Source organism: Balaenoptera physalus (genome assembly GCF_965194825.1).
Source record: "Balaenoptera physalus genome assembly, chromosome: 7".
NCBI lineage: Eukaryota > Metazoa > Chordata > Mammalia > Artiodactyla > Balaenopteridae > Balaenoptera > Balaenoptera physalus.
The window spans coordinates 11,941,875-11,963,115 of record NC_138886.1 but is presented as its reverse complement, the minus strand read 5'-3'; the positions used below and the strand labels follow the sequence as shown (position 1 = coordinate 11,963,115).

General features: G+C 45.3%; 1 long non-coding RNA gene across 2 annotated transcripts in view; it reads right to left on the bottom strand.

The window, feature by feature from the left end:
* Nucleotides 1–307: 307 nt before the first annotated feature.
* The window catches only part of LOC309663638, a 31,708-nt gene continuing 10,774 nt past the window's right edge, over nucleotides 308–21,241 (bottom strand). For both annotated transcript variants that reach the window (XR_014265379.1, XR_014265380.1), the window contains one exon: nucleotides 308–8,580. This is a non-coding gene — a long non-coding RNA (uncharacterized lncRNA). The remainder of the gene's footprint in view (nucleotides 8,581–21,241) is intronic.

Sequence of the window (21,241 nt, the reverse complement as noted above, 5' to 3'; positions counted from 1 at the left end):
GCAACAACAACAAAAATAATAAAATAAAAATAAAGAAATGTTTAAAAAATTAAAAATATAAAGCCAAACTTATGATTCCCATCAACTCATCTATTCTTTCCCCAGGGATCCCCACATCATGGTAAAGTAAATGGCACCACAGTTCACCCAGCTGCTCAAGCCAAAATCTTTGGACTGCTCTTTAATTCCTCCTTCTCCCACACCCCATATCCAATAGTTTAGAAAATTCTGTTGGCTCCGTCTTCAAAATATACCTGGAGACTGATGTTTATTCACCACTTTCTCCACTACAACTGTTGCCCAAGCAATAACCTCTTTTTTTTTAAAATTATTTTATTTTATTTTTTTTTAATTTATGGTTGTGTTGGGTCTTCGTTTCTGTGCGAGGGCTTTCTCTAGTTGCGGCAAGTGGGGGCCGCTCTTCATCGCGGTGCGCAGACCTCTCACTATGGCAGCCTCTCTTGTTGCGGAGCACAGGCTCCAGATGCGCAGGCTCAGTAACTGTGGCTCACGGGCCTAGTTGCTCCGTGGCATGTGGGATCTTCCCAGACCAGGGCTCGAACCCGTGTCCCCTGCATTGGCAGGCAGATTCTCAACCACTGCGCCACCAGGAAAGCCCAGCGATAACCTCTTAATTGGTCACCCTGATTTCAACCTTTTAAACCCAGTAGCTAGAATCAGCCTCTGGGAACAAAGGATTATGCTCAGTCTTACATACAATTCCAATGGCTTCTCCCTTTACCAAAAGTCTTTATCATGTCCTACAGAGTCCCACACCCTCTGACCCCTACCTGCCTCTCCCATCTCAGTCTTTCAATCTCTCCCTCACTCACTGTGTCCTAGCCACACGGGACTCTTTGCCATTTCTCAAACAGATGAAGAATGCTCCTGCCTCAGGGTCTTTGCACTTGCTGGTCTCCTCCCAACCTGTAAACATCTGCGTGGTTCTCTCCCTCACTTCATTCAGGTTTCTGCTCAGATTTTACTTACTTAAAGAGGCTTTCCTGGACTACCCCATCTAAAATAGTTCTCTCTCATCCTTTATCCCACTTTATATTTCTTCACAGCACTTTTCAGTTTCACCTTGTACCATAGTATTATTGTATATCTCCCCTACCCCTAGATTGTAAGCTCCATAAGAGTAGTACTCTACCATCATCAGCTACAGCTTTATCCCCCTCAGTGCCTAGAAAAGAGCCTGATATACAGGAGGTGTTCAATAAATACTTATTGAATGAATGGCTACCTGACTGACTGAATGAATGTATTCACTTCTTTTTACTGCCCTGCCGTAGGCCAGGCTTCAGCATCTTCCATCTGTATGGTAGACTGTGAAATATGGCTACAAATTCCTCTTATCACACACACACACCCTTTGCAATGTGACTTTGCCCTGCCTCCCATCAAGGGGTGGAGCCTCTTTCCCTACCCCTTGAATCTGGGCTGGCCTTGTGAATTGTTTTGGCCCACGGAATCAAGCAGAAGTATTGTTGTATGACTGCCAAGGCTAGGCCTTAAGAGACTTTGCAGTTTCTATCTCCACTCTCTTAAAACACTGCCCTGAGAGCACCACACTGAGAAGAAGTCAAGGATGAAAGACCATTTGGAGAGAGGTTCAGCTGCTCCAGCCAGCCTGGCTCCCAACCAACCCACCAACTGAATGCAGCTGCATGAGGGAGCATAGGTGAGACCTGCAGAAGAACTGCCCAGCCAATCCACGGAATCATAAGAAATAACAAGTCATTGCTTTAAGCCACTAGATTTGGGGGCCGTTTTGTTACACAGCAATAGATAACTGATACGGTCTGGATAGTTACAGTGGCCTTTACTCTAGGTTCTCTTCCTCCAAACTTATCAACTCCAGTTCAGCCCCACAGGTCACTAGAGTGGTGATTCTAACTTGAACTCACACTGGATGAAAAATTTTGTTAAGTCTTCAGTAACTCCCCATCTTACAGGATAACAGTGATCCTCTGTGTTTTTGTTTTTGTTTTTTAATTTTTATTTAATTTAATTTTATTTATTTATTTTGGCTGTGTTGGGTCTTTGTTGCTGCACGCGGGCTTTCTCTAGTTGCAGCGAGTGGGGACTACTCTTCGTTGCGGTGTGTGGGCTTCTCACTGCAGTGGCTTCTCTTGTTGCAGAGCATGGGCTCTAGCCGTGCGGGCTGCAGTAGTTGTGGCACTTGGGCTCAGTAGTTGTGGCTCGTGGGCTCTAGAGCGCGGGCTCTAGAGCACAGGCTCAGTAGTTGTGGCGCATGGGCTTAGTTGCTCCGTGGCATGTGGGATCTTCCCGGACCAGGGCTCAAACCCGTGTCCCCTGCATTGGCAGGCGGATTCTTAACCACTGCGCCACCAGGGAAGCCCCAAGCCTCTGTGTTGCAGTGTGTGAAACCCTCTGTGATCCAGCCTCCACAGACCTCTTCAGCCTCATCTCCAAACACAACGGCAACCTCTGCTGGGAAGAGCAGTTCTCAGACTCTCTATGCCTCAGAATTACTCGGGGAGCTTTGAAAAATTCCAGGGCTCAGGCTCCTCCCCCAGAGACTAAGATTTAATTGGTCTGAAAATGGGACCCAGGCAACAGCATTTTTTAAAAGCTCCCAGGGGGATACTAATGTGCAGTCAGAGTTGAGAACCATTGAGCTAGAGGATCTAAAAGTGTATTTTAAAATTGCTGATCTTGCCTTCAAGGAAATTCAGAAGCTTCAAGGAAAGATTAAATTATGCTCAGTGTCCTTTTAGCATTAAGTAAGCAATATTGTGTTCTAAGTTTTGGGAAATTGGTAATAGACTCTATGAGAACATTCTTTAATTATTTGAAACACTGAATTATCAATACTTCATTTCCTCCATTCTAAGACACACCCTTTTCATAGTTTAATATTTCTGAAATCAGGCTCCATCTTATCATTAATGTGTACATTTAATGTTACTTTATTTCACCAAAAAACCATAATTAGACTAAAGGTGTGTCTTTTTTTTAAATAAATTATTTATTTTATTTATTTACTTTTGGCTGTGTTGGGTCTTTGTTGCTGCACGTGGGCTTTCTCTAGTTGCGGCGAGTGGGGACTACTCTTCGTTGCGATGCGTGGGCTTCTCATCGCGGTGGCTTCTCTTGTTGCAGAGCACGGGCTCTAGTCTCGCAGGTTTCAGTAGTTGCAGCGCATGGGCTCAGTAGTTGTGGCACATGGGCTCAGCAGTTGTGGCTCGCGGGCTCTAGAGCACAGGCTCAGTAGTTGTGGCGCACGGGCTTATTTGCTCTGCGACATGTGGGATCTTCCCGGACCAGGGCTCGAATCTGTGTCCCTTGCATTGGCAGGAGGATTCTTAACCACCGCACCACCAGAGAAGTCCCTAAAGGTATGTCTTATTGCCAGTGGTGATCCCAATCAAGGAAACATCTTTCCGGGACACAGCGCTGTGCTTGTGCAAAGTGCTATAACTTCTTTGATCCCAGTTGATTTTCCCACCAACCTGGTGTGGCAGAGTTTTTAATTATGTTTTATATATAAATAACTGCTATGATTTTTTGAGCATCTCCCTTGGGCCAGACACTGTTCCAAGTATTTTGCGAATATACTATCTCATTTAAGCCCCGCGGTAACCCAAAATGTGACCACCTTTTATGCGCAGGGAAACAGAAGGCTGAAGATGTTAAGTAAGTTGTTTAGGTGTCACACAGCTGAAAGGCTTGGGGAATGTGGATCACAGCCCACAGGGGCTCTGAGCATGCCGTGGGGTTTTCAGGAGATGGTCCTCCCTGATTGTTTCTTAGAATAAAGGGCAAATGCCTTGACACAGCATTCAAGGCCTTTTATAATCCATCCCAAACTTATATTTCAATGGTAATGAAAAATCCAGAGCCCTTGGGTAGAGAACAATCATCAGCTGAGAAGAATCCCAGTAATTAAGAGCTCCTATGTGCCAGAAACTTTGCACATATGATCTCTGATCCTCCTAACAACCTATAGGAGAGTATTCGCAGGGGGCCTGGGTTGGTTTTGCTGCTAAGTCCCCCTCCTCTTTCTTCTGCCTTCTCCTTTGGGTATCACCTCTGTCCCATAGCTTGTAGTCTTAGTGGGGCTGTCAATCAAGATGCCCCACCCTCCCCTGGCCAAGGAGTAGGTGAGTGACCCAAGGTAGACCCATCACACTCTCTAGGGACCTGAGCCTTGAACAGAGCCAGGCACGGTCAGAAAAACTGGGTCAAGTTGAATCATCCCAGTGACAAGGCCCTGTCAATACCAATAATATTTGAGTGTTTAGAGTGCAAGGCACTAAGATAAGTGTTGTACGGACATTAATTCATTGAACCCTCACAAGGATCTTATAAAGGAGGCCCTGATACACTCCCTGTCTTCCTTGTCTAGCAGCTGAACAAACCGAGGCAACAAAGAGAGGCTGCACAGCCTTTCTGGGCAGAGCTAGATTCGAACCCGGACAGCCTGACTCTGGGACCCCAGGCTTCACCAGTAACTCCATTGCTTCTCAGTTGTAGTCTTCTTTAGATTCCCTCCCTTGGGCCTTTTCTTTCTGAGCCTGGCTCTTTGTCCTTGCCTCAAAGTCACCCACACTGCAGCCTTCCAATAAATTCCCTTTTTACTCGTGAGCCAGAGTAGGTGTGTATGACTAAGAAACCCTAACCAATTAAAGGAGTATTGCTTCTGCTTGTAGGTGAGGCGTCTGAAGCCCTGAGGAGGTTAGGCAACTAAAAGCAATGCCTATTATTTAGTAATAACAACAATAGTCACAGTAGCTAGCATTTTAAAAAAATATTTACCATTTAATGAGTGCTTGCTACAAAGCAGGCTCTGTGCTAAATGATCTACATAAATTATCTCATTTAAACTTCACAACCCCCCTATGAGATCAAGCTGGGTTTTTAAATTGAGATATAATTCACATGCCACAGAATTCCTTCTTTTAAAGTGTATAATTCAGTGGTTTTTAGTATATTCGCAAAGTGGTATACCTATCACCACGATCTCATTCCAGAACATTTTCGTCACCCAGAAAGGAAATCCCATACCCATTAGCAGTCATTCTCCATTCTTCTCTCTGGCAACCACTAATCTACTTTCTGTCTCTAAGGATTTGCCTATTCTGGACATTTCATATCAGTGGAATCATACAATATGTGATCTCTTATGACTGGCTTCCTTCACTTAGCATAATGTCTTCAAGGTTCATACACACTGCAGCACATATTAATACTTCACTCCCTTTTATTGCTGAATAATAGTCCATTGTATGGATATACTGCATTTTGTTTATCTAGTCATCAGCTGATGAAGATTTGAGCTGTTTGCACTTTTTGGCAATTATGAATAACACTGCTGGGAAGATTCATGTACAAGTTTTTGTGTGGACATCTATTTTCATTTGTCTTGGGTAAACACCTAGGAATGGAATTACTGGGTTATATGCTAACTCTACGTTTAAACTTTTGAGGAACTGTCCAGGGCTATTATTATCCTCACATTATAGATAAGAAAATGGTGCCCAGATTGGTTAGGGCACTCAGAGCTACAAGGCTTAAAAGTGGTGGCTGGGCTTTGAGTCTGGTCTGGCTGTCACAGGAACAGGAAGGAAAGAAGCCTTTGTTCTAAAAAAGATCACTAATAGTGTGGAATTTTTCAGAAAATTTGACACCTGAGGAATTTAATGCCGCTTCAACTCTCAGCAAAACACACTTTCATCATCATCATCATTACCGTGATTACTTTTAGCTACTATTTGTTGAGTGCCTGCTATGTCACTGGTATTTTATACCTACGAACGTTAAAACAAGGAAGCCTAGAGGGGGTTTTGGGGTCAGACAGCCCCCAGGTTTGTGTCCTGCCCTGCCACTTGGGCAAGCAATGTAACCCCTCTGAGCCTCAATATTCTCATCTGTAAAATGGGAACAATAATAGTAACTATCTTATAAAATGATTGTGAGATTGCATGAGTTAGCCCAATAAGAGATCAACAAATACTAGTTTTAACAAGAGCTTGTAAAAACCTAAAGCCCATCTCCCACACACATTTTCCAGCTGAGAAAATGGAGAAATTTGATGTAGCCTATCCAGGGTCCTGAAGATAGCGGTGGAAAAGGTGATGCTTTTTCATCTTTGCTCTTTCTGTTATTGGTCCATCCCTTGCTCTCCCGACTCCATCCGTGGACCACTCAGACACCTGGGATTTCTCCACTCTGCCCTCCTTATGAAAACTGAGTAAGTGCCAGCCTTTGGGGCCCCTACTGATTCCCGGCTTATGCTCCCTTTCCCTCCGCATCAGACTGTGTCTCCCAGGACATCTCCTCCCTCAGGAGTTCTGGCTGCAGCTTTGACTTCTCAGTACCTGGCCGCTAGGCATGCTCCAGGGAGACAACTTGGTGGAGTGGAAAGAGTGTAGGCTTTGAAGTCCTGAGTTCAAATTGTAGCTCCAGCACATAGAGAAATGGCTTCATTCCCCTGATTCTCAGCTTCCTCAAACGTCAAGTGAGGAAAATGGTTATACTTTGCAGGATTGCTGCAGAGATTTGAGAATGTATGTCAAGCATCTGGTACAGGTGCCTGGTGCACTATAGGTGCTCAATGAATGCTCATTACCCTTCTCTAGCCCTGTTCCTCTCATGGGGTGGCAAGGAGAGGCTAAGGCTGCTAGAAGACAAAGCTCAAAGATGGAGCCCGCAGGGCTGGGGAAACAGCTTGGCAGCTGAGTGCGAGCAAAGGAGGATTGGGGGTGGCAGAGATCAAAGGCTAAATTATGCAGATTATTCCTTTGTTTCTTGTAGTTTGCACTTGCCTCCGTGCCTCCTGGGGCGTAAGGAGAGGCAAACTCACACCATATGCACACAGATACACAAAACCACATATGTGCAAACATGCACACAAACCCAGACGCACATGGGATACACCCTACCACACCACACACAGAAAAGCACATGGTCGTGGGTACCTTTGTTTGCTCACAAGTATGTGTGTACGTACTCCAAACACACACTCATCCACGTGCTCATGCAGTCATTCAGAAGCTCATGTGCCCATGAACACAGGTAAACCCACAACCATGTGGCTACATGCAAGCACATGTGCGTGCACAGGCACACGCGTGTTCACAACCACAAGCCCACACGAGAATGCACACAAATGCTTGTCCATGTGTGCGTGCACTCTCTTTTCAAATTCCCAACTCTAAATAGAAGCATAAGCTGCAACATATGTGCTTCCCTGTCGTTAGGAGAGAGGAGGCTTTAGAAAGACAGTTTTGCAAAATAATGTAGGGAAACTGGCAGGGGTTCCAAGCACTGCAGAGAGGGTTGAAGGGATGGGGGTTGTCCAGCAGCTGGGTGAAAGAGGACAGAGGATGAGACGGGTCTCTTAGGGAGAGGAGATGACCCCTGAAGTCACCCACCATCAACCTGAATCCAAATTGACCAAAGGTTTATACCAGGATCTCCCAGACTTATCGATTACCAGGGCTATTCACAGCCAAACAAGGCTCAATATGAACACTTAGCATCTCCAATAGGCCAGGCACTGTTCTCAGCCCTGTACATGGATTAACTCATTTAATTTTCAACAAAAATAATGCTTAACATTAATATGATAGTTACTAATATTATTATTCTCCTCAATTTTCAGACTGGGGCAGACTACCTGCCCACCTGACCCCACAAATGATGGGACACCCAGATTCTGGCTTGACCTCCAACTTCTGAGTACCTCTCTGGACTTGCCATTTCCAGACTTCCTACTACGCCCCCTCCTCCCTCCTGGAGTCTCCGCTGCTCCACTGCCCTCTAAACACAGGCTGGACCTCCTTTGCCCTCATTCATTCGTTCATCACCATGCAAAACATGAGCCATTTACTCCTATTCACAGTACAGACTAAAGAAGGTTAATGTGGTTTGGGGGATTGCACGTGGGGACAGAGGGAGTTCAAGACCTGCCTTACTGGGGAAGTGACCTTTTTTTCCAGCTTTGTTGAAGTATAATTAATATGCAATAAACTACACATATATTGAAGGTGTACAATTCGGTGTGTTTTGACATATATCAATGCCCATAAACCATCACCACACTCAAGATAATAAACATAACCATCATCTCCAAAAGTAGGAGATAAATTTTTTTTTTATACATTTATTTATTTATTTTTGGCTGCATTGGGTCTTCGTTGCTGTGCGCTGGCTTTCTCTAGTTGCGGCAAGCGGGGGCTACCCTTCGTTGCAGTGCGCAGGCTTCTCATTGTTGTGGTTTCTCTTGTTGCAGAGCACAGGCTCTAGGCATGTGGGCTTCAGTAGTTGTGGCACATGGGCTCAGTAGTTGTGGCTTTCGGGCTCTAGAGCACAGGCTCAGTAGTTGTGGCGCACGGGCTTAGTTGCTCCGAGGCATGTGGGATCTTCCCAGGCCAGGGCTCCAACCTGTGTCCCCTGCATTGGCAGGGGAATTCTTAACCACTGCGCCACCAGGGAAGCCCGAGATAACTTTTAAGATGAAACAGGAAGCAGAAGTTGCCCAGGTGATGGAGGAGTGGGAAGGGGGAGGGAAGAATACTTCAGGGAGAAGGGACTCTTCCACCTAAGGTCCTTTGGAAAGAAAAAGCAAGTTTCAGCTGAGAAACTCAAAGAAGCTCCGAATTGCTGGAGTGCAGTGTTGGGGGGTAGGGAGCAGAGAAAAGGGGGCAGGAGCACTTCCAAGGGGTCAGATTACAAGCGCCTGCACTGGCCCCGCCCTGTGGTCTAGGCCTCTCCCAGCCTCCTCATCCTGCTCCAGGTCGGGTTGGTCCCAAGGAGGAAGGCAAATTGGAAACGTTTTCCCCGTGGACCGAGAGCAGGGCCCTCTCTCAGCCAGGGAGGCTCATGTAGCCTATTTCTAGAGGCTAACCCTGCAGAACCCATGGTAACACTTAGCTCTGAGCACTCAGCCTGCATGTTAACTGGTAGGTTTTTGAATTTTTAATCTGTATTTCAAAATCTGTAAACGTTTTTGAATTGGTTTTGAAGTTCTTATTTTGAAGATATTTAAAAATAGCCATAATCCCACCTACCCAGATATGACCAATATTAGCATTTAGGCATATATTCTTCCAGACCCTTTTCCATACATTATTATTTATATATATATATATATATATATATATATATATATAATGTATTTTGTATATATATATAATTTTTTAACGGATAACACCAAGGGCAGGTTTTTATCCATATTTTAAAATTTAACGATATGTTATACATATTTCCATGTCTATAAATACAGTTCTATAACAAACAACTCTTTATTATTATATTTTTAAAAAGTGCTGTGATAAGCTTTCTTGCTTATACACCTGTACACAATTCCTTAATTATTTCCTTAAGATATCCAAGGAACACAGTTATACATCTTTAAAATCAACTTTTTTGAAAAATTACACATTTTTAATGATTTTGATATATATTGCCAAACTGCTCTTCAGAAAGCCGGACTCAAATTTTCAGTATATGAGTGTTTCTCTTACCAAACTGTTGCCAATGCATATTGTGTACTAGCAGGTTTTTCTTCTAAAGTTGGTCAGTTAAAACATGGCATCACAATGCTGCTTTAATGTGCATTTTTAATAGCTAGCAAGATTGAGCATTTTTCATGTTTATTAGTCATTTGTATCATTTCTACTTGCATGGACTTCCTTTGCCTTTTTTTAATGTAAAAAAAAAATTTCATTTCTTTTTCTAATTATTAAAGCACTACATTCTGACTACAGAAAATTTAGAAAATAATAACTATAAAGAAGAAAATAAAATTTAGTCAGATACCCACAATTAACCATATTGTGGATTTTTTCCAGATAGAGAGGGTTAGAAACAGATCACATATTTAGAAAACCAAAATAGAATCATGCTCTATATAGCTTTATATACTGCTTTTAAATGCATTATAGAGCAGTCATTTTCCTATGCTATTAGGTATTGTTTTAAAAACATGATTTTAGGGCTTCCCTGGTGGTGCAGTGGTTGAGAATCTGCCTGCCAATGCAGAGGACACGGGTTCGAGCCCTGGTCTGGGAAGATCCCACATGCCTCGGAGCAACTAGGCCCGTGAGCCACAACTACTGAGCCTGTGCGTCTGGAGCCCGTGCTTTGCAACAAGAGAGGCCACGACAGTGAGAGGCACGCACACCACGATGAAGAGTGGCCTCCGCTCGCTGCAACTAGAGAAAGCCCTCGCACAGAAACGAAGACCCAACACAGCCAAAATAAATAAATAAATAAATTAATTTTTAAAAAACATGATTTTAATATGTGCAAAAATGTAGTTATACCATAATTTACTTAATAATTGCCCTGAGACATTTAAGTCCTTCCAATCTTTTGCTGTCATAAATAACAGAGTAATAAACATCTTTATCCTCAAGTTTTTTTCATTTTTTTATTATTATGTTTAGCATAAATTCCTGGAGGCAAAATTTCTAGATAAAAAGGCACAAATACTTTTTGGATTTTTTTTTTTTTTTTTTTTTTTTTTTGCCCACACTGCACGGCTTGTGGGATTTTAGTTCCCTAAGGATCAAACCCCTTGGCAGTGAGAGTGCAGAGTCCTAACCACTGGACCACCAGGGAATTCCCACAAATAATTTTTTTTAAGGTTTTCCATAACTTAAACTCTGTTTCAGCGTGCACTGCCATTACCATATAAAAAAGTGCCTGTTTCTTGACACTCTTGCCAAACTGGGTATTGAAATACTAAGTGAAATAAGGCATCTCATTGTTATTTTCAGTTTTGTTCTTTTGATTACAAATGAGCCCGCATCATGAACTGATGGTGTGTCTTATTTCTCCAGTCCAGCTGGCGGTGATGGGGGCTGGAGGAAGTGCATTCTCTAGGCTTGGGGTCTCCTCCACCTTTTATCATAGAACTAGGCACAGCTTTTTAAACGCTCTTTGTTGTTTAATTTGCATTTTTATATAATTTTAGTAATATTAATAGCTTTAGTTAAAAACGTATGGGTCGGGGCTTCCCTGGTGGCGCAGTGGTTGAGAATCCTCCTGCCAATGCTGGGGACACGGGTTCGAGCCCTGGTCTGGGAGGATCCCACATGCTGCGGAGCAACTAAGCCTGTGCGCTACAACTACTGAGCCTGCGCTCTGGAGCCCATGAGCCACAACTACTGAGCTCATGTGCCGCAACTACTGAAACCCGCACGCCTAGAGACCGTGCTCCACAACGAGAGAAGCCACAGCAGTGAGAAGCCCATGCACCGCAACGAAGAGTAGGCGTCCACGCATAGCAACGAAGACCCAACACAGGCAAAAATAAATAAATAAAATAAATAAATTTATTAAAAAAAAAAAATTATGGGTCTTTTCTGCCTCTAGTTTTGCCCTCTTGTGAGTCACTCTCCGAATATCATCAGAGCGATCTTTCAAAAACATAGGTCTGATGGTGTCACCTCTTTCTAAAACCTTCAATGGCTCGCTATCCCCTACTGGATAAAGCGTAAGCTCCTCGACCTGACATTTGTGGCCCCTTATGGTTTTACCTCAACCTCCCTTTCTAGCCTCATCTCCTATGGACTTCCCCCAGACCTTACCTCCCCGACCCCACAGCTAATCTCTCAGCCACACGAGACTCCAACTTGCTGCTTCCCATTCAAACGGAGGGCATTCACCCACACTGTTCTCCTTGCCCGGAATCCCTTCTCCCTTCCTCACCTGGCAAAGGCCTCCTGAGCCTTTGCGATCTAGCTGAACATCCACTTTCCTGATTCCCGAAAGAGAGAGAGCTTTGGTCCCATCCCAGTGCCCCCGTAATACAATGATCACGCCTTGTCATCATTCTTTGCATGAGTCCCCAGCTCCTCCACTGCACTCTGCATCCTTAGGGGCAGAAACTTAGTGCCTACATCTCCCTCCCCTGGCAGAGAGTAAGGGCTTCATACATGTTTTCTGTTGAAGAACAGTGTCTCTCTGATAATTTAATATTTGATTATAGAGCACGCACTCTGACACAAAAGCTGTCATCAAAGATGTATAAATTAAAACACAAAACTTCTCATCAAGATGTCTCCCAGGAATGGCTGGGTCAGAGTGGTTGGCTAGCTGCTAAGGTGTTTAATAAAAACCCCAGTTAATTAACAAGAAAAAGATTCCTTTGTGGTTTGCTTCAAAGCAGAGGACAGCCAGAAGCTGGTGCTGGAGACAGATCCCAGCTTCGCTTCAGGTTTCTTTCAGAACTTTTAGAGTTAAAAGAGCAATTTGACAGTATGACAATGTCTAACCACTTTGACCTCGCATCCCACTGCTAGGAACCCAAACTAGAGAGATACCAGCTCATTGCGCAAGGACACGCATGTGAGGATGAGCTCTTACTGCGTTGTTAGGGGGAAAGATAAGCAAATCATGCCTTATCCAGCCGTAGAAATCAAACAGATGTTTAAAAGAGTAAGGTAGATCTGTCTGTCATGAGATGGGAGTGAAATCCTATATAGGATTCCATTTTGCAAAACAACAACAACAGTAAATTATATACATGGGTGTACACACACACATACAGAGTTTGTAAAGGTATTAGAGAAGATGTAGCAGGCTACACATCTAATCTCTGGGGAGAGAATTGTGGGGGAGGGAAGGAGTACGTTCACTTTTTTACCATCCCAGCTGTGGGTGGTTTCCATTTTTACAAGCATATATTAATTTTGTAGTTAAAGGGAAGATAAAGCCCTTTACCAAGCTGGCTTCCATGTATCTTCTCAGTCTTGACTCACAGGGCTTCCCCATTCCAGGGATAATCGAGTTAGAATAATCACTAACAACTGTCAGTTATGTTTTCTTTTCAAGCGTATCCTACCTGCTGCTATGTGTTTTGATTGTCACAACAAACCCATGATAGACATCTTTATTATCACCACCATCTTACATCTCAGGAAACTTGGATTCATGAGTGTCTTGAATTTATCAAATTCACAAAGAAAAAAAATTATACAATGCTAGTGGAAATGATAGAATGGGCTCCCTGTATTCTGCTAGCAGGAGTGTAAGTCGGTACAAGCTTTCCGGGGAGCAATTTGACAATATGTATTAAAATTTTTTAAAACCTACATCCCTTTATCCTAGCAATTCCTTTTCTAGAAATTTATGCCAAGGATATAGTTAAGGACATGCACAGAGTTTCAGCCACAAGGATGTTCATTTAGAAGATGCTTATGATACTGAAAAATTAGAAACCACTTAAATACCCAAGAATAGAAAATTACTTGAATAAATTATGTTCCCTTCATATGAGAGAATATTATAAGTTCATTAAATAGTGGTGAAGAAGAATATTTAATGACAGGGAACACAGTTCATGATGCATTTTTAAAAATGGGTCACAAACAGTACATATTACATGCGTCTATTTTTGCTTTTAAAAAAAGAAAGAAAAAAGGAACATACGTAATATACACACATAGAGAAAAGGTGGAAAAAAGCATACCAAAATGTTAGTACTAGTTACCTCTGGGAAGTGAGACTACTGAAGATTTTTTACTTGACTCCTCTTCTTAATTGTATTTTTATAACTCCCCCTTGCTAAATGTCCTACAATGAAAGTGTGTCATTTTGAATTGTATTACATTTTTTAAAGGAGATTCATCTCCTTGCTCTTACCCCTGCAGCAACTTTTGTGGTCCTGCCTTTGTGCCTTCCTCCCTCCCAGATCCCTGCCCTCTCTACTCCTGGCAAACACTGCTCATTCTGCAAGGCCAGCTCCTCCAGGAAGCCTGCCATGATCTCTGCTGGCTTCTGGGCTCCCTAGCTCACACTCAGCTTTCTGTTCTTCTTTCATGAGACACAAGTGTCATGTGACACTGCCAAAGTACGCTGGGAAGTGGCTCATCAGCCCAGGAAGCTTAAGGCATCTCCAAAGCAAGCACTCAGTCCCTGGTCCTTTAAATAGATCTGGCTTACACAGCAAGCATTTGGGTACCTTAAAGCCCAGCAGCCCTCAAAGTCCCTCCACGGGCTTTCATCAGCGGCTCTCCCACTCAACCAGCCTCACTCTGTTCTTCATGCTCAGCTCACTAATCTATTGGTTCTGTCCCCAAACTCCCAGCACCCTGTGGGCTTGCCTTGCTCTGACCACTGGTCTGCCCATGCTTTGGAGTTCACCTTCCGGTTGCAGTGATGTCTGGGTAATGAGCAAGGCCACCTTCCTTCTGGTCCTCAAGCCCTTCACCAATCGCTTGCACAAAGTCAGGGGTGGATGATGACCATAGCTTTCATGTACCAAATATTTACTATGTGCCAGGCACTCTGCCAGGTGCTTCTCTGGCCAATCTCCTTTAATCTGATAATAATAATAACTATAGCTGTCCGTTACTGAGTCCTTGCTCAACTCTTTACAGGCACTCCCATTCTCCCAAGCATGAAAGAGAGTCTCAGAGAGGTAGGGTGAGTTGCCCAAGGTCACAGAGCTAGTAAGGAAGGGGCTGTGCCCCATCTCAAACCAATCCTTGTCTGAGCGCCAAATTCATCCCCTTAACTAGTACCCTTTGCTGCTCCTACAGCTACCCTCTGAGATAGGTGTGAGAGATGAGCAAACTGAGTTTTGATAAGGTTAAGTTACGGTTCAAGGTCATTTCAGCAAAGCATCAGAGGGGCCTGGGAGTTTAGCCCAGGTCTAGTCTTGGTGAGGCACTGGATGAATAGGAAGGTCACAAAAGGGGAGAGTCTGGTGGGGGTGAGGAATGGGGCTAAGGTCCCCACCAGGAGGCTCAGATCCAGTGCTGGGCTCCAATCTTGGCAAGAGAAGTAAAAGCTGGGAAGGGGAGCTTCCCAGGGCTCCCCTCCACCCCAGAAACACCACCTACCTGTCTGGTACAGCACAGCTATTCTTAGATCATACCTGCCACTGTTCTCCTTGGCCTTGGGCTCAGGGATCTGCTGAGAGGGATGGAGGTGGGGTGCTCAGGGCCTTCTGGCATCTGGGGGAGCTCAGATAAGCTAGGGCTGTCACTGTTGACTTGCTAGAAAGCGAGCTGCCACGAACAGAGGCCATGCCTCATACCACTTCTCACCCACTGGGGGCATAATAAAAAATCCAGGTGATGGATCCTGGGTGCCAGGTGACACGGTAAATCTGGGCCCCAAAGTTCTTGGTTCACCTCCTGGCTCTGTCACTAACTTTCCCTGGGGCTTTGAGCTTATTACTTTCTCCGCTGGTGCTATAATAGCTCCCCTTTGGGCTGTGGCATGATGGTGTGTGGGAAAGTGTTTTGAGATGAGGAGTCAAGAATAGCTGGTGCAGCCGTTCTGGAAAACAGCCTGGCAGTTTCTCAAAAAGTTAAACATAGAGTTGCCATGTGACCCAGCATCACACCCCTAGGTACACACCCGAAAGAAACAAAAACAGATATCCACACAAAAACTGGTACACGAACGTTCATAGCAGCATTACTCAGCCCCAAAGCGGAAATAACCCAAATGTCCATCAGCTGATGAACAAATAAACAAAATATCCTTAAAATAGTAGAATATTATTCAGCCATAAAAAAGAATCAAGTACTGCCTACATGCTACAAAAATGGATGAAACTTGAAAACATTATAAGTGAAAGAAGTCAGGCACAAAAGGCCACATATATATGATTCCATTTATATAAAATATCCACAATAGTGACTTCCCAGGTGGCGCAGTGGTTGGCACTCCGTGCTCCCAATGCAGGGGGCCAGGTTCGATCCCTGGCCAGGGAACTAGAGCCCACATGCATGCCGCAACTAAGAGTTCGCATGCCACAACTAAGGAGCCTGTGTGCCGCAACTAAGGGGCCCGCCTGCCACAACTAAGACCCAGTGCAACCAAATAAATAAATAAATATTAAAAAGTATATATGTATCCAGAATAGGCAAGTCCGTAGAGACAGAAAGTAGACTAGTGTTTGCCTGGGGCAGGGGAAATTGGGGGGAGTGATTGCTAATGGGTACAGGGTTTCTTTGGGATAATGAGAATGTTCTGGAAATAGTGGTGATGGGTGCACAACCTTGAGAATATACTAAAAACCACTGTACACTTTAAAAGGGAGAATTTTATGGTATGAGAATTAAAAAGAAGAGGAAGAACTGGCACTGACTTGGTGCTTACTCCTTCCAGCTCTGTGCTAAGCCCTTTCTGCATCTTACCTTAATCCTCCCAACAGCCCTCTAAGGGAAGGACTCTCATTATTCCTTTTTTGTAGATGAGGAAACTGAGGCAGAGTGAAGTTCAATAACTCGCCCGAGGTTGTACAGATCCTTGCAGTGCAGATGCAAGGTCAGTGTGGACCCTGCGGTACTTTGTACCTTTTCCTGTGACCAGTCTCTCTGTCCATCTCCCCCACAAGGCCATGGGCACCTGGGGAGGAGATGTCTCATTCTCGGACACCCAGCTCAAGGCCTGGTTCTTAGACGTTTATTGAATGGACAGAGAATTGTGCTATCTTTGCCCTCTCGGCTTGTTCACAGAGAAATCGACTTCTCACAAAAGCACAGCATCTGCTGTGAAATCTTAAGGCTGCCAGTTGCCACTTCGCACTCGCCCTGAGGTTGCTGAGCCGATAGGCAAGAACCACCTCAAATCGAGACAAAATGCATTTGTGGTTTTGAACGAAAGTCGTTAGAAGACAAAGTCTGTCTTCCAAGGCCAAGGTTGCTCCAATTCCGTTTACTTAAAGTAGAAAGAAGACAATCCCGCCCCAGTGAGTCTGAGCCGGCTTGCAGGAAGGAGCGTTTTTTTGCTGAGTATCCACCACGAACCGCAGGAGAGAGCGGGCGGGAGACAGTGGGAGCCAAAGCAAACATTCTGAAGTCAGAGATAATGGGAGAAGGTAGGAGGAATGGGAATAGGTTTGGAGGCCAAGCAGGAAACAGGTCTGAAAGGAAGGGTGGGAAAGCAGGAAGCTTTCCGAGCTTTTATGAAAAGATGGCCCTTCTGAGTCTGGGGGGAGATCCGTTTGGAGCCAGGCTGGCTGAGACAGCACCGAGCCCACCCTGCTCCAGCAGCCGCCTCCCAAGCTGCCCCCTCCTTGCCATCCTGCACTGGGTCCCAAGGGTTCCTTCTAACAGAGAGATTGCCCCATCCCCCCGCTGCTCAAAATCCTTCCGGGGCTCCCTATTGCCTATCATTTAGAGAACCATCCAGATGAAGGGTTCCAGGCTCCTGTGTCCACACACCGGCCCCAGCCCTCCATGTCCTTTCAGCTTTTCGTTGCCCCCTCTCTCTGTGGCACCAGGCTGGGATCTAATGCACCCAACTGCATGCTCTTCCCTAAATGATCTCTACCTTTCCCAGCCTTTGTATTTTTTCTTCTTCACAGCTACGTCTTACCTCCTCAAAGAGCATCTCGAGGGACTCTTTTCTCCACTGCTTAACTCTCCCTCAGGGTCTAGTCTGGTGCTGGCCATGCGCCAAATCCTCAGTAATTGCCAGAAGAACTAATCAAGTCGCCAGAATGGTGGAGAGGGTTCTGGGCAATCCACCTGTCTGGTCAGCTCTTTCGTAGCTGGATGTCTTAGGCTGGGGTTCCCGGGAAGCAGCCTCTGAGAAAAGGACTGGGGTCCAAACGGTTCATTTTGGAGGTGAGCTTCAGTATAGCGCGCTTTCATAAGCAGGTCGCATTCCTAGCAACTGGGGCTCCGTCCCTCTGGGGACTTCTGGGAAGTGGGATGAAACACCAGTTAGAGTTGCTGCCACCGCAAGGGGCAAGGACTCTAGGGTATTTCCCTGCCATCGCCCTTTCGTCTTGGCTGAGGGCAGTTCTGGGGGGTTTACTCCTGGGCACCTGTGGCCTGCTCCTGGCCACACAGCTGCTCACAGCAGGACCCCACGGGCAGGTTCCAGATGAGTAGGAGGGGTGAGGGCGTGCAGCTTCACCTTCACAGGCTTCACCTCCAAATGTGGGCCCCGCTCTCCTAGCCTCTGCACCTTTGCCTGTGCTGTTCCCATTCCTGGACCGCCCTCTTCTGGGCCTTTCCCACCAGGAGGTGACTTCCTACACCCCTACATGGCCCAGTCACATGGTCTCTCTCCAGAGGCTTCTCCTGACCCACCCCGGAAGAGTCCGTGCCTCTCCCAGCGGCCCCATACCACCCACTCTCTTTATCACTTGTGCAGGAATTCCCACTGCACCGACCCTGTGCTATCACTGCACCCACTAGTGGCCCCGGGGTTTTGTCTGCCTGCCCCTCTGGCCTGGGAGCCCCTTGAAGGCGAGGTCTCCATCTGGTTCATCTGTGTGCCTAGCACCCCGCAGAGCGGTGTCCAGTGAAATGAATAATTGAGTGAATAAGCAACAGTAATCTCAAATATTTGTTGACTGCTTACTATGTGCCAGACTCTGATCTAAATTGTTTACGTGTGATGACATTTAATCTACACGGCCACCCACGAGGGAGGCGCTATCATTATCTGCAACATACAGAGGAGGCATCCAAAGCAGAGAGGACTTCAGGAACGTGCCCAGGGCCTCACTGCTCTAAGTGGCCGAGTGGGGAATGATCGAGAGGACCTACCCTGGTCCCTCAGGAGCGCCACGCCCCCATAAACCAGGCGAAAATGGAGGCTCAGCGGGCCCAGGGCTCCTCCAAGCCAGCTTGGGCTGGGAAGCCATCTGCTGGGAGGGTGGTGAGAAAGGAGGCTGCAGAGAGGGACCTGGAGGCTGCCCTCCTGAGAGCCTGGAAACCTGCCCAGGTCTTAGATAAGTGGAGCTGAATGTGGGGTCCTGTGAGGAGCAGCCTGGGTGGGTGTGAATGGTGTCAGGTCGCATGATTTCTGGAAGGGCAGTTTTGACAACAGACTCTCCCAGCCAGACAGCTCCTTACAGGTTTCTAAGCAGCTTCTTATCCGTGATCCCATGTGCCTCTCATGGTCCCTTCCCCAACCCCAGTGACATGGGAAGAGACAAGTCTGCCCAGGGTCACAACAGAGCTGGGACTTCAAATTAGGTGTGTGTGACCCTGAGGGCAGTGCTCTTTCCACTGTGTCTCAGTCCTCAGTCAGGATGCAGAGCAACCTTGCTTTCCCTCAGGGCTGGGGAGAGAGAAGGGGGGAGAGAGAGAGAGAGAGCCAACATTAAGTCAGGCTCTCAGTAGGTACCAGAAAAACCTCATTCCATTCTCTTCACAGCCTTATGAGAAAAAGATCATTACCCCCTTTGAAAGTTGAAGAAACTGAGGCCCAGAGAGGTTAAGCAGCTCAGCCAAAGTCACACAGCATGGGAGCAGAGAGCTAGGAAGGGGGCCAATTTGAAATGGCCCCAAAGCATAAAATCTAGCAGGTAGATAGGAGAAGAGGACATTGGAGGGACTGTAAATTAAGTTTTGCCAAATTGGATTCGGCAACTGCACTGTTTACCTACAACCTATTAATCTATATGCACTTCATTCCAGAGATCCCTCACACCACAGAACGGGAGACAGGCTGCCTGAGAGACCCGCAACTCAGACAATTCACCTTGCAGCAGGCATGAAGCATACAGCCAAGGTCATGAGTAAGAGGAGGATACCCACTGCTCCTGTGGCCAGAGGCAGCTGAACAGGCTGGCTGCCTACATAGTGGTCCCTAAGGCTTGAGCCTTAAGAGGTGCTAGGCTCTGTGCAGCAACCCCTGGGGGTTAGGGAGGGGCAGACGCATGAAGGCGTCTCAGAGGACAAGAAAGGACTTTGCTAGCTGCTGAAATCCCAACTGTTTCATGAAATTTTATTTGGCCTCTGGGGAAAGAACTAGCTGTGATCCAACAAGGGCAAAAATGCAGCTGCAGGAAAAAAAACTAGTCTCTTAAAATGCGAAGGCTTGAAGGTGCTTTCCAGAGATGGCACTGAGATAAATTCAGTGGTAAAAGAGACATCCTTTCGGAAAGGATGACCGTCTCGTGGGAATCACAGGTTTAGGAAAGATGTTTTTCTCAGTAATATGACAGTAAGCTTGCAGCAACTGTTCAAGTTGGCTGTTAAGGAGAGCTGGAATTCTCCTTATTACATTAGAAAGGTTTGGAATTAATAGGGAATCCACCATGCAGGGTGGAATGCACTTAACAAATACCAAAGGCATTTAAAAATTGAAGACCAAAGGTTACAGTTGTATTTTATCTTTGGAGAGTTTCCCAAACACTCTCACTTGCATTAAATCACATGATCTGCAGAACCCTAACAGGGCAGGAAAGAGTGGCCAGCATTACACGTTTTCTTTAAACAAAACAAAACAAAAACAGCTTTTTTGAGATATAATCCACATGCCATACAGTTCACCCATGTAAAGGGTACAGTTCATTAGTTTTTAGTATATTCACGGAGTTGTGCAATCACCACTGCTATCTAATTTCAGAACACTTTCAAAAATAAACCCTGTATCCATTAGCGGTCATTCCAAATTCCTTCTTTCTCTCAGCCCCTGGCAACCACTAATCTACTTTCTGTCTCTATGGACTTACCTATTCCAGACATTTCATATTAATGGAATCATATAATATGTGGTATTAACGGGCTGAATTGTGTCTCCTCCCCACAGAATTCATATGTTGAAGTCCTAACCCTCAGTACCTCAGAATGTGACCCTGTTTGGAAATAGGGCTGTGTTGCAGATGTAATTAGTTAAAATGAGGTCTTTAGAGTGGACCGTAATCCAATGACTGGTGTCCTTATAAAAAGGGGAAATTTGGACACAGGGAGAACGCAATGTGAAGATGAAGGCAGAGATTGAGGTGATGTTTCTACAAGCCCAGGAACACCGAAGATTGCCAGCAAACCACCAAAAGCTACCAGAGGCGTGAACAGATTTCCTGAGAAGAAAGCAATGCTGCCGACACCTTCATCTTGGGCTTCTAGCCTCCAGAACTAGGAGACAATAAATTTCTGTTAGTTAAGCCACCTAGTCTATGGTACTTTGTTATGGCAGCCCTGGCACTCTAATACACAGGGTCTTTAGTGGCTGGCTTCTTTCATGTAGCATCATGTTTTCAAGCTTCATCCATGTTGTAGCATGTATCAGTACTTTATTCCTTTGAAGACCAAACCATGTTCTATTGTATGGATTTTATTGTATGGATATATACCACATTTTATTTATCCATTCATCCATTGATGTAATTTGGGTCTTATTTGCTATTATGAAAAATGCTGCTATGAACATTCATGTACAAGTTTTTATATGGACATAGGTTTTCATTTCTCTTGGGTATAGACCTATATTTCTCTTTTCCAGCTGTGGAAACTGAGCCCCTATGAGACGACTTGCCCAAGGTTACCAGCTAGAGCAT